At 41.5% G+C, this 12,286-nt stretch overlaps 1 long non-coding RNA gene across 1 annotated transcript; it reads left to right on the forward strand.

Annotated features, from left to right (window-relative positions):
- Nucleotides 1–1,301: 1,301 nt before the first annotated feature.
- On the forward strand, nucleotides 1,302–9,969 carry LOC147375543 (uncharacterized). The gene is made up of 2 exons (XR_015160218.1): nucleotides 1,302–3,121; nucleotides 8,952–9,969. It is a non-coding gene; the product is annotated as an uncharacterized LOC147375543 (long non-coding RNA).
- The last annotated feature ends 2,317 nt before the right edge of the window (nucleotides 9,970–12,286 follow it).

Consider the following 12,286-nt stretch of genomic DNA (forward strand, 5'->3'; position numbering starts at 1 on the left):
AAAGGAACTCTCCAGGAGAACAAAAGATGTCAGGATTGCAGACCCAGCTGGTGAGACTGGTTTGAAACAGCCACCACCATCCCATGTGGTTAGAGCTGAATCCCCAGTGGAACCCATATTATTTCCATTTTCCTATTACCACTCATTTTATTATTTATTAATTTATTTAGGGCTGCTCTGGTGGCTCAGTGGTGAGGAATCCATCTGCCAATGCAGGAAACACGTGTTCGATCCCTAGATTGGGAAGATCCCCTTGAGAAGGAAATGACAACCCACTCCAATATTGTTGCCTGGGAAATCCCATGGACAGAGGACCCTGGCAGGCTGCATACAGTTCATAGGGTTGCAAAAGAGTTAGACATGACTGAGCAACTAACCAGCAACTACAATACTTATTTATTTGGCCACATCATCTGGCATATGGGATCTTATTTCCCTGACCAGGGATTGAATCTGTGTCCCCTGAAGTAGAAGATCTGAGTCTTAACCACTGGACTGCCGGGGAAGTCCCTCATTCATTTTAAAGCCTTGCCAATAGAGTCAGCTTTGTTAGTTGACCTAAAAGTTGGTGCTTAATTTTTCTTTCTTATTATACAAGATCCACACATAGAAAGCTTGAAAAAAGAAAAATAGAAAGACGTGAGGAAAAAAATAATTTACACAATTGGACTGTCATTTTCACCAAAGTCTCTGACAAGGAGATTGGAGAAAGAAGAGGAGGGCCCCTCAAGTCACCCTCCCTCAACCCATCAGCCATTCCCATGGCCCTTCCCTTCTCTACTTGAAGGCTTTCCAACTACGCATCTATAGATAACCATTCACCCTATATTTCATTTCCCATCCATCAAGGCATACAGTTAAACTCTAAGCCATGGCCAACATTTCCAGAAAGATCCCTTGCCCTTTGACAGATTTTCTAGTCTCCACACAAAAGTTTTTCTCTAATAGAAAGGGGTGGAATACAAAAGCCTTTTGTTACAGTATGTTCTGTGTCATTTAAAAAGGGAGGGAGAGGATTAGCATAATTTGAATGTTTGCTTTGTGCCAGACAAGCCTAGATGCTTTGTAAATGTAATCTCACATTTCTTCTTCAACTTTTACCCCTCGAGATATATACGAATTTCCCAACTTTACGGAGGAGAAAACGAAGGCACACAGAAGCTAGTTACCCAGAAGTGATCAATTCTGTGACGTTAATCACTCTTCTCCACTGCCCTGAAATCCCACATATCATAAGGGAGATAGAGAAGGAGGATTTCTGGAAAAACTCCTTGCAAGTGTGGGATGTCTGGATTATGTGGGGCTGCACATTGTGTTACAGGTCAGGAAACATTTTCCTGAAATCTCTGCTGAGGCTGTTTCTTCTGGGCATCTCCTTGGTTCCAGTCTCTAGTGACTCCATCCCTGGGCTACTGTAATGTCTTCTCCTTCTGTCAGTCCAGCCTAGAGTGGTAATGACTTTTTACTATGCCTGTTTTCTGGACTGTGGGCTTCCCTGGGCCTCAGTGGCAAAGAATCCACCTGTCATTGTAGGAGACCCAGTTTTGATCCCTGGGTTGGGAAGATTCCCTGAAGAAGGAAATGGCAACCCACTCCAGTATTCTTGCCTGGGAAATCCCATGGATTTCCTGGAGGATTTCCTGGATTTCCATGGAGGAGCCTGGTAGGCTACATTCCATGGGTTCACAAAGAGTCAGACACAACTTAGCAACTAAACAACAACATTCTCTGGACTACTTCACGATCACCACTCCCCTGCAATAAAGTCCTTTGGTTCTGATGTAAACCAAAACCAGAATGAGTATACATTTGATGAGAACCTCTACTTTACCAAGTCTGTGCTGGGCGTGGAGAATCTTGTGATTAATAAGTCAGGAGTCAGATGCAAAAATGAGAGCGCTAGTCTGTAGAGTGAGAAAGACTTTTAAGCACCTATTTTCAATATAATATGAACTTCAGAACTTCAGATTGAAAAATGAGTGTAAAGTGGAGACTGCTCTGAATTGTTTCCTGGGCTAATAACGGTCCTATTGGCATTGCCACTGGGGTGACGTGAAACAGCGCCCAGTGGTTCCAAAGGCACCTGAGATGTTTTTAGGTTATACAGTTTAGTTTGCATTCTGGAACTTTCTGTAAGGAAGGGTGAGTAACAGGACACTTCAGACATAAAAGAAGACAGACATAGAGTTAAATTATGAAGTCTGAAGGATGTGATCTTCACCAAGAATCAATCATTTCATTTCTCTCTCTTGAGACTCATGCACACAAACACACACACACACAAACACACACACACACTTATTAATTGTGAAAGAAGATGCTGTTCTTTTTTATCTGTTGTATCTCTAAATGGACATAGTATTATAATAAGCTCCTTTCTTGTCATTGAGCCTATTCAATTCTTTATATATGATAATAAAACATATCACAACCCTGTGAGTTGTGATATGGTACTATTTACTAAATCCATTTTACAGATGGGGAAACTGAGACTTAGAGAAGTTAGGCAAGTTGGATAAGGTGACATATACAGTAAGTGGCAGACCCAGGATTCACACAGCTCTGCCTAGCTGGGAAGTGTAGGTCCTTTCTGTTAGCCCCCTCTCCACACATACACACATAGAATCTTGTATCCTATCAACTTTGAGCATTGCTGGACTTAGCTTTGTAAATCCAATGACATGAATGAAATTCAGGGTTTGGGGGAGGTTCTTTTCTTTCTGTCCTATGCCCAACATTTGTTTTGCACTTTTGACATTTGAAAAGAAATTCTATGTTGCTAGTGCTCATGAATGTGCCCAGGGCACTTGAGTGTTTCTACTAGGGTGGAAGATCTTCTCTCAGACTAAATTCTTTCCGCATGGGCTCCAGGGACTGCAGATAAGGCTTCCCACTGGATCTGCCTGAAGCAGTCTGTGACTTTGGGAGCCAGAGACTTTTGACCTGGTTCCAGCTCCAAGTTGGAGGGGTGTCATGAAATCACATGACATTTGGACTAAAAGGGCAAGCTGAAGAATGTCTCTCTCATGCTGTCCTGACTTGTGAATCTAAGCAGCAAGCAAATGTACCCCTCCAAGGAGCAACTATAATCCACTGGATATGCCAAAGAACAGAAGAAAAGGTAAGTCTCCAAGCCAGGCCAACTTGGGTTACTGATGCTTAGCAGTATTCTAAGACCAGTGGGACAAGTGCAGGGAAGGATGGTGAGAAGCCCTGGAAGGAAACTTCTAGGTCGTCTGGTTAAATTCCATTAATGAATGGGGGTGGATGTGGTGGTGATTAAAATAGTAAGCCATGAGGGGGAGGGACATAACTAGTATTTTGCAGATGGTTCGAGTATTCAGGATTAGATTTAAGTGTCCTTACCCCAAAAATACACAGAAGAACTGTACAAAAAAGGTCTTCACGACCCAGATAATCACAGTGGTGTGATCACTCATCTAGAGCCAGACACCCTGGAATGTGAAGTCAAGTGGGCCTTAGAAAGCATCACTATGAACAAAGCTAGTGGAGGTGATGGAATTCCAGTTGAGCTATTTCAAATCCTGAAAGATGATGCTGTGAAAGTGCTGCACTCAACATGCCAGCAAATTTGGAAAACTCAGCAGTGGCCACAGGACTGGAAAAGGTCAGTGTTCATTCCAATCCCAAAGAAAGGCAATGCCAAAGAATGCTCAAACTACCGCACAATTGCACTCATCTCACATGCTAGTAAAGTAATGCTCAAAATTCTCCAAGCCAGGCTTCAGCAACATGTGAACCGTGAATTTCCTGATGTTCAAGCTGGTTTTAGAAAAGGCAGAGGAACCAGAGATCAAATTGCCAACATCCGCTGGATCATGAAAAAAGCAAGAGAGTTCCAGAAAAACATCTAGTTCTGCTTTATTGACTATGCCAAAACCTTTGACTGTGTGGATCACAAGAAACTGTGGAAAATTCTGAAAGAGCTGGGAATACCAGACCACCTGACCTGCCTCTTGAGAAATCTGTATGCAGATCAGGAAGCAACAGTTAGAACAGGACATGAAACAACAGACTGGTTCCAAATAGGAAAAGGAGTTCGTCAAAGCTGTATATTATCACCCTGTTTATTTAACTTATATGCAGAGTACATCATGAGAAACGCTGGACTGGAAGAAACACAAGCTGGAATCAAGATTGCCGGGAGAAATATCAATAACCTCAGATATGCAGATGACACCACCCTTATGGCAGAAAGTGAAGAGGAACTAAAAAGCCTCTTGATGAAAGTGAAAGTGGAGAGTGAAAAAGTTGGCTTAAAGCTGAACTTTCAGAAAACGAAGATCATGGCATCCGGTCCCATCACTTCATGGGAAATAGATGGGGAAACAGTGGAAACAGGGTCAGACTTTATTTTTTGGGATCCAAAATCACTGCAGATGGTGACTGCAGCCATGAAATTAAAACACGCTTACTCCTTGGAAGGCAAGTTATGACCAACCTAGATAGCATATTCAAAAGCAGAGACATTACTTTGCCAACAAAGGTCCGTCTAGTCAAGGCTATGGTTTTTCCAGTGGTCATGTATGGAAGTCAGAGTTGGACTGTGAAGAAGGGTGAGTGCCGAAGAATTGATGCTTTTGAAGTGTGGTGTTGGAGAAGACTCTTGAGAGTCTCTTGGACTGCAAGGAGATTCAACCAGTCCATTCTGAAGGAGATCAGCCCTGGGATTTCTTTGGAAGGAATGATGCTAAAGCTGAAACTCCAGTCCTTTGGCCACCTCATGCGAAGAGTTGACTCATTGGAAAAGACTCTGATGCTGGGAGGGATTGAGGGCAGAAGGAGAAGGGGACAGCAGAGGATGAGATGGCTGGATGGCATCACTGACTCGATGGATGTGAGTCTGAATGAACTCCGGGAGTTGGTGATGGACAGGGAGGCCTGGCGTGCTGCGATTCATGGGGTCGCGAAGAGCTGGACATGACTGAGCGACTGCACTGAACTGAACTGAACCCCAAGGCCAAGTAAGAAGTCCAAGGAGCAGAGGTAACCCTTCTCTAGGGTGTGAGTTGCTGGCACGTGTCTGCTATTTCTAAGTAGCTTTGTTCATTAGATCATTTCTTCTAAGGAATTATTTGTTTAGACTTTAGGTGCTATGGAGAATGAAGGCTGATGTACAGAAAAATGCAGCTCATTGCTAAGAGAGAGGATACCTCTTGATTTCTACCCTCTTCGTGGTTTCTCCCACCTCCCTTCTTTATTTCATATTTATATCTTCCTACTCTTTTTGGATTCAAGAAAGAACAGAATAGATCTGGCCCATAATTACTTCCACAGTGTCGCTTACCTCCAAGGAACTCATTTCAAACAGGAGAATCCTGTTTGTTCCCTGGTGCTCCAGTGGTTAAGAATCTGCCTTCCAGTGATTCCAGGTCAGGGAACTAAGATCCCACATATGTCAGGGAAACTAAGCCTATGCACCACAACTACGGAGCCTGTGCTCTGGAGCCAGCGTGCCACGACTAGAAAGTAGCCTGAGCACCACAAGGAAAGATTCTGAGTTAACACAAGGAAGATCCCATGTGTCACAGCTAAGACGTGGCGTAGCCAAATAAATACATTAAATAAAAACAAACCCAAGAGAGTCGTTTAACACTCCCTGACTGACCTGGGTCTCCATGCTCCTGTGACCTTTCCGAGTCCTCCTTCCCTCCTCCCTGGAACCTAGCAGCGGATCCTTGGCTTTTCACAGTGAGCCAGCAGTCAAGAGAAAGCCTAGTGTGGCCATGAAGGTGTGGACCTTGGTGGAATCTTGGTTCAATCACGATTTAGACATTAGAGTGAACTATATGAATTGCAGACCTGTCATTTTTTAAAAATGAAACTTTTAATTTAAAAATATTGTAGATTCACATGCAGTTGTAAAAAATAATACAGAGATTCTATGTACAGCTTTATGCATTGCCCCTAGTGGGAACATTGTGCAAAACTGTAGTCTAATATCACAGTATAGACACTGATATAGACAAGATACAGAACAGTTCCATCACCACAGGTCTCTCTCTCCTGCTGTACTTAAAAAAATTTTCTTTTTAAATTTATTTAGCTGTGCTGGGTCTTAGTTGTAGCACACAAACTCTGAGTTGCAGCATCTGTGGGATCTAGCTCCCTGACCAGGGATTGAACTCAGGGTCCCTGCATTTGGAACCCAGAATCTTAGCCACTGGACCGCCAGGAAAGTCCCTCTTGTTGTACTTTCATAGCCATACTCACCTCCCTCATCCCTGGCAACCATGATCTGTCTCTGATTTACATAATTTTTGCCATTTCAAGAATACTACATAAATGGAACCATATAGTATGTAACTTCAGGGATTGGTTTTAGTCACTCAGCATAATTCCCTGGAGATTCATTTAGCTTATTGCCTGTAGCACTAGCTTTGTTACTTTTTATTGCTTAGCATTTCTTGCCAGGGATATACCACAGTTTGTTTAACCATTTACCCATCAAAGGATATCTGATATCTGGGTTGTTTCTAGTTTGGGGCTATTACAAATAAAGCTACTATAAACATTGTTGTATATGTTTTTGTGTGAACATAAGTTTTCACTTTTTTCTGGGATAAGTACCCAAGAGTGTAATTGTCGGGTCTTATGGTAGTTGTGTTTAGTTTTATTTGTTGCTGTTGTTCAGTTGCCAAGTCATGTCTCACTTTTTGCAACCGCATGAACCGCCAGACTTCTCTGTCCTTCACTATTTCCCTGAGTTTGCTCAAACTCAAGTCCATTGAGTTGGTGATGCCATCCAATCATTTCATCCTCTGTTGCCTCCTTCTCCTCTTGCCCTCAATCTTTCCAAGCATCATGGCCTTTTCCAATGAGTCGGCTCTTCACATCACGTGGCCAAAGTATTAGAGTTTCAGCATCAGTCCTTGCAATGAATATTCAGGGTTGATTTCCTTCAGGATTGACTGGTTTGATCTCCTTGTTGTCCGAGGGACTCTCAAGACTTGAGTCTTCTTCAGCACACAGTTTGAAAGCATCAATTCTTTGGTGCTTGACCTTCTTTACAGTTCACCTCTCACATATGTACATGACTTCTGGAAAAACCATAGCTGTGACTACGTGGACCTTTGTTGGCAAAGTGATGTCTCTGCTTTTTAATATGCTGTCTAGGTTTGTCATAGTTTTTCTTCCAAGAAGCAAGTGTCTTTTAACTTCATGGTTGCAGTCACAGTCAGCAGTGATTTTGGAGCCCAAGTTTAGTTTTATAAGAAATTGCCAAATTATTTTCCAAAGTGGCTGCGCCATTTATATTCCTACCAGCAATGTATAAATGATCCAGTTTCTCCCTCTGCATCCTCACCAGCATTTGGTGTTATCATTATTTTTCATTTTAGCCATTCTAATCAGTTGAGTTCAGTTGCTCAGTCGTGTCTGACTCTTTGTGACCCCATGAATTGCAGCACACCAGGCCTCCCTGTCCATCACCAACTCCCGGAGTTCATTCAGACTCACGTCCATCGAGTCAGTGATGCCATCCAGCCATCTCATCCTCTGTCGTCCCCTTCTCCTCCTGCCCCCAATCCCTCCCAGCATCAGAGTCTTTTCCAGTGAGTCAACTCTTTGCATGAGGTGGCCAAAGTACTGGAGTTTCAGCTTTAGCATCATTCCTTCCAAAGAAATCCCAGGGCTGATCTCCTTCAGAATGGACTGGTTGGATCTCCTTGCAGTCTAAGGGACTCTCAAGAGTCTTCTCCAACACCACAGTTCAAAAGCATCAATTCTTCGGCACTCAGCCTTCTTCACAGTCCAACTCTTACTTCCATACATGACCACAGGAAAAACCATAGCCTTGACTAGACGGACCTTTGTTGGCAAAGTAATGTCTCTGCTTTTGAATATGCTATCTAGGTTGGACATAACTTTCCTTCCAAGGAGTAAGCGTCTTTTAATTTTATGGCTGCAGTCACCATCTGCAGTGATTTTGGAGCCCAGAAAAATAAAGTCTGACACTGTTTCCACTGTTTCCCCATCTATTTGCCATGAAGTGATGGGACTGGATTCTGTGATCTTTGTTTTCTGAATGTTGAGCTTTAAGTCAACTTTTTCACTCTCCACTTTCACTTTCATCAAGAGGCTTTTTAGTTCCTCTTCACTTTCTGCCATAAGGGTGGTGTCATCTGTATATCTGAGGTTATTGATATTTCTCCTGGCAATCTTGATTCCAGCTTGTGTTTCTTCCAGTCTAGCATTTCTCATGGTGTACTCTGCATATAAGTTAAACAAGCAGGGTGACAATATACAGCCTTGACGTACTCCTTTTCCTATTTGGAACCAGTCTGTTGTTCTATGTCCAGTTCTAACTGTTGCTTCCTGACCTGCATACAGATTTCTCAAGAGGCAGGTCAGGTGGTCTGGTATTCCCATCTCTTTCAGAATTTCCCACAGTTTATTGTGATCCACACAAAGGCTTTGGCATAGTCAATAAAGCAGAACTAGATGTTTTTCTGGAACTCTCTTGCTTTTTTCATGATCCAGCGGATGTTGGCAATTTGATCTCTGGTTCCTCTGCCTTTTCTAAAACCAGCTTGAACATCAGGAAATTCACGGTTCACATGTTGCTGAAGCCTGGCTTGGAGAATTTTGAGCATTACTTTACTAGCATGTGAGATGAGTGCAATTGTTCAGTAGTTTGAGCATTCTTTGGCATTGCCTTTCTTTGGGATTGGAATGAACACTGACCTTTTCCAGTCCTGTGGCCACTGCTGAGTTTTCCAAATTTGCTGGCATGTTGAGTGCAGCACTTTCACAGCATCATCTTTCAGGATTTGGAATAGCTCAACTGGAATTCCATCACCTCCACTAGCTTTGTTCATAGTGATGCTTTCTAAGGCCCACTTGACTTCACATTCCAGGATGTCTGGCTCTAGGTCAGTGATCACAGCATCGTGATTATCTGGGACATGAAGATCTTTTTTGTATTATAGGTGACTGGAATGCAAAAGTAGGAAGTCAAGAAACACCTGGAGTAACAGGCAAATTTGGCCTTGGAATACGGAATGAAGCAGGGCAAAGACTAATAGAGTTTTGCCAAGAGAACACACTGGTCATAGCAAACACCCTCTTCTAACAACACAAGAGAATACTCTACACATGGACATCACCAGATGGTCAACACCGAAATCAGACTGATTATATTCTTTGCAGCCAAAGATGGAGAAGCTCTATAGAGTCAGTAAAAATAAGACCAGGAGCTGACTGTGGCTCAGATCATGAACTCCTTATTACCAAATTCAGACTTTAATTGAAGAAAGTAGGGAAAACCACTAGACCATTCAGGTATGACCTAAACAAATCCCTTATGATTATACAGTAGAAGTGAGAAATAGATTTAAGGGCCTAGATCTAATAGAGTACCTGATGAACTATGGAATGAGATTCGTGACATTGTACAGGAGACAGGGATCAAGACCATTCCCATGGAAAAGAAATGCAAAAAAGCAAAATGGCTGTCTGGGGAGGCCTTACAAATAGCTGTGAAAAGAAGAGAAGCGAAAAGCAAAGGAGAAAAGGAAAGATATAAGCATCTGAATGCAGAGTTCCAAAGAATAGCAAGAAGAGATAAGAAAGCCTTCCTCAGCAATCAATGCAAAGAAATAGAGGAAAACAGCAGAATGGGAAGACTAGAGATCTCTTCAAGAAAATCAGAGATATCAAGGGAACATTTCATGCAAAGATGGGCTCGATAAAGGACAGAAATTGTATGGACCTAACAGAAGCAGAAGATATCAAGAAGAGGTGGCAAGAATACACAGAAGAACTGTAGAAAAAAGATCTTCATGTATGCACTAATATATCATTGTGGTTTTAATTTGTATTTCCTTAATAGCTAATGGTTCTGGGTAGCTTTTCATGTGCTTATTTGACATTTGTATGTCCATCCTCTCTACTGAAATATCTGCTCAAGTCTTTTGCACATTTCCAATTAAATTTTTTTTAAATTTATTTATATTTGACTGTGCTGGATCTTCACTGTTGCACGGGCTTTCCATAGTTGTAGCCAGCAGGGGTATTTTTCAATGTGGTATGCAGGCTTCTCATTGTGGTGGCTTCTCCTGTTGCAGAGCATGGGCTCTAGAGTGCAAGTTCAGTAGTTATGGAACATGGACTTTGTTGCCCCGTGACATGCGGGATCTTCCTGGACCAAGTATTAAACCTGTGTCCCCTGCTTTGGCAGGTGGATTGTTAACCTCTGAACTATGAGGAAAGTAAGTCCCTTTGCACGTTTTCTAATTGGATTTTTTAATGCTGAGTTTTGAGATTCTTTATATATTATAAATACTAGTCCTTTGTTGGATAAGGATTTTTTGTCCATTTTGTAGCTTGTATTTTCATCCTCTTAAAAGGGTCTTTCACAGAGCAAAAGTATTTAATTTTTATAGAGTCCAATTTATCAGCCTTTTCTTGTATGGATCATGCATTTGGTGATACCTCTCTGTTGTATTCCAGATCACAGATGATTTACTCTTATTTGTCCCTAGAAGTTTTATAATTCTACATTTAAGTCTATAATCCATTTTCTAGACTTTCATATAAGGTGTGAGGTTACGTCAAGGTAATTTTTTTTTTTTGCCAACGCATGTCCATTTGCTTCAGCCTTATTTGTTGAAACAGCTGTTTGTCCTCCATTGCACTGCTTTTGCATCCTTGTCAAAAATCTGTTGGGTATACATGTATAGGCCTGTTTTTCGAGTTATTTACTGATCTATGCATCTATCCCTCTGGCAAGACCACATTGTTTTGATAAATATAGCCTTATAGTAGGCCTTAATATCAGGTACAGTGAGTCTTCCCACTTTATTTTCTTTTTCTATGCAACAAAGGTTGTTTTACCCTTTCACCTGGGAATAAATCGAAATCTTACAGAAAAGTTGCAAGAATAAAGAATAGTACAAAGCACACCAATATACTCTTTATACAGATTCATGTATTATTATGATTTTCCTGTATTTGCCTTATCATTTGCTTCTCCCCTCTCCGCAAACATATATATGAAACTTCTTTGGTAAAGCACTTGAAGGAAAATTAAATGTATCATGACTATTTACTCCTAAATATCTTAGTATGTATCTTCTAAAACTTGGATATTTTCTTACCAATATAAAATCAACTTCAACAGTTTATCACTGACAAAGACTCTTAAACATATATGAAAAAAATGAAAGCGTTAGTTGCTTAGTTGTGTCTTACTCTTTGCAATCCCCATGGACTGTAGCCCATTAGGCCCCTTTGTCCATGGAATTCTCCAGGCAATAATACTGGAGTAGGTTGCCAAACCCTTCTCCAGGGGAATCTTCCCAACTCAGGGATGGAAGGTGGCCACCAGGGAAGTCCTGAAACATATATATATATATATATATATATATATATATATGTTTCTCAGTGTATCATCTAGATGCATTGAGTTATCAGTTGCCTCCTTTGGTTATTTAAATTTTGATCATTTGGTGAAACTATCCTATAATAAATTGAGCTTTTTGTTTGAACCTACAAAAATGGCATGATTCAGCCTAACATAGAAACTTTATTAAGGCTTTATATATGTAACCTGACCTCTCTGATGCTCAGTTTCCCCCATCTGTTAAGTGTATATATGGATATATGTGCTCGGTCCTGTCCAGTTGTTTGCCACCCCAGGGACTGTAGCCTGCCAGGATCCTCTGCCCATGGAATTTTTGAGGCAAGAATACTGGTATAGGTTGCCATTCCCTACTCCAGAGGATCTTCCCCACCCAGGGACCAAACACTGACTCTTGTTTCTCCAGCACTGGCAGGTGGATTCTTTACCACTAGCTCCACCTGGGAAGCCCTCTGTTAAGCATAGATATTAATAATTTCTCTGCCATGAGTATCATTGGGAGAGTTAAATAAAGTATGCAAAACCCGACACATGAAAGGCATTCTATACACATGAGCTATTACTATTGCAGCCAGGCCCTGTTAAGTAATCTTGGTTTTGCTCTTCTTCTCTTGGACTCCCCCAACTGCAAGCAAAATCACTCCAGAGACAAAGTGGTGAGAAGGCTGGGCGACCTCAGCTCTGACATTTCAGTTTCCTCATCTGGCAAATGGGTAAATGCTTCCTACCCACAGCGGTACTATGAGGTTTAATGGCATGTGTGTAAAAGTCCCTGGACATAGACTAGGTTCTTAAAAAAGAGAGAGAAAAACAGGTGATTCTTAATCTGTTATATGAAGAAAACAGGAATATCTATCACACTTAAAAAAAAAATTCGAACATAACGTGGAATCATCCTGAGGA

This window comes from Bos grunniens, chromosome 3 (assembly GCF_055505025.1).
Source record: "Bos grunniens cultivar Pamir isolate PY7600 chromosome 3, Bosgru_T2T1.0, whole genome shotgun sequence".
Taxonomy (NCBI): Eukaryota; Metazoa; Chordata; class Mammalia; order Artiodactyla; family Bovidae; genus Bos; species Bos grunniens.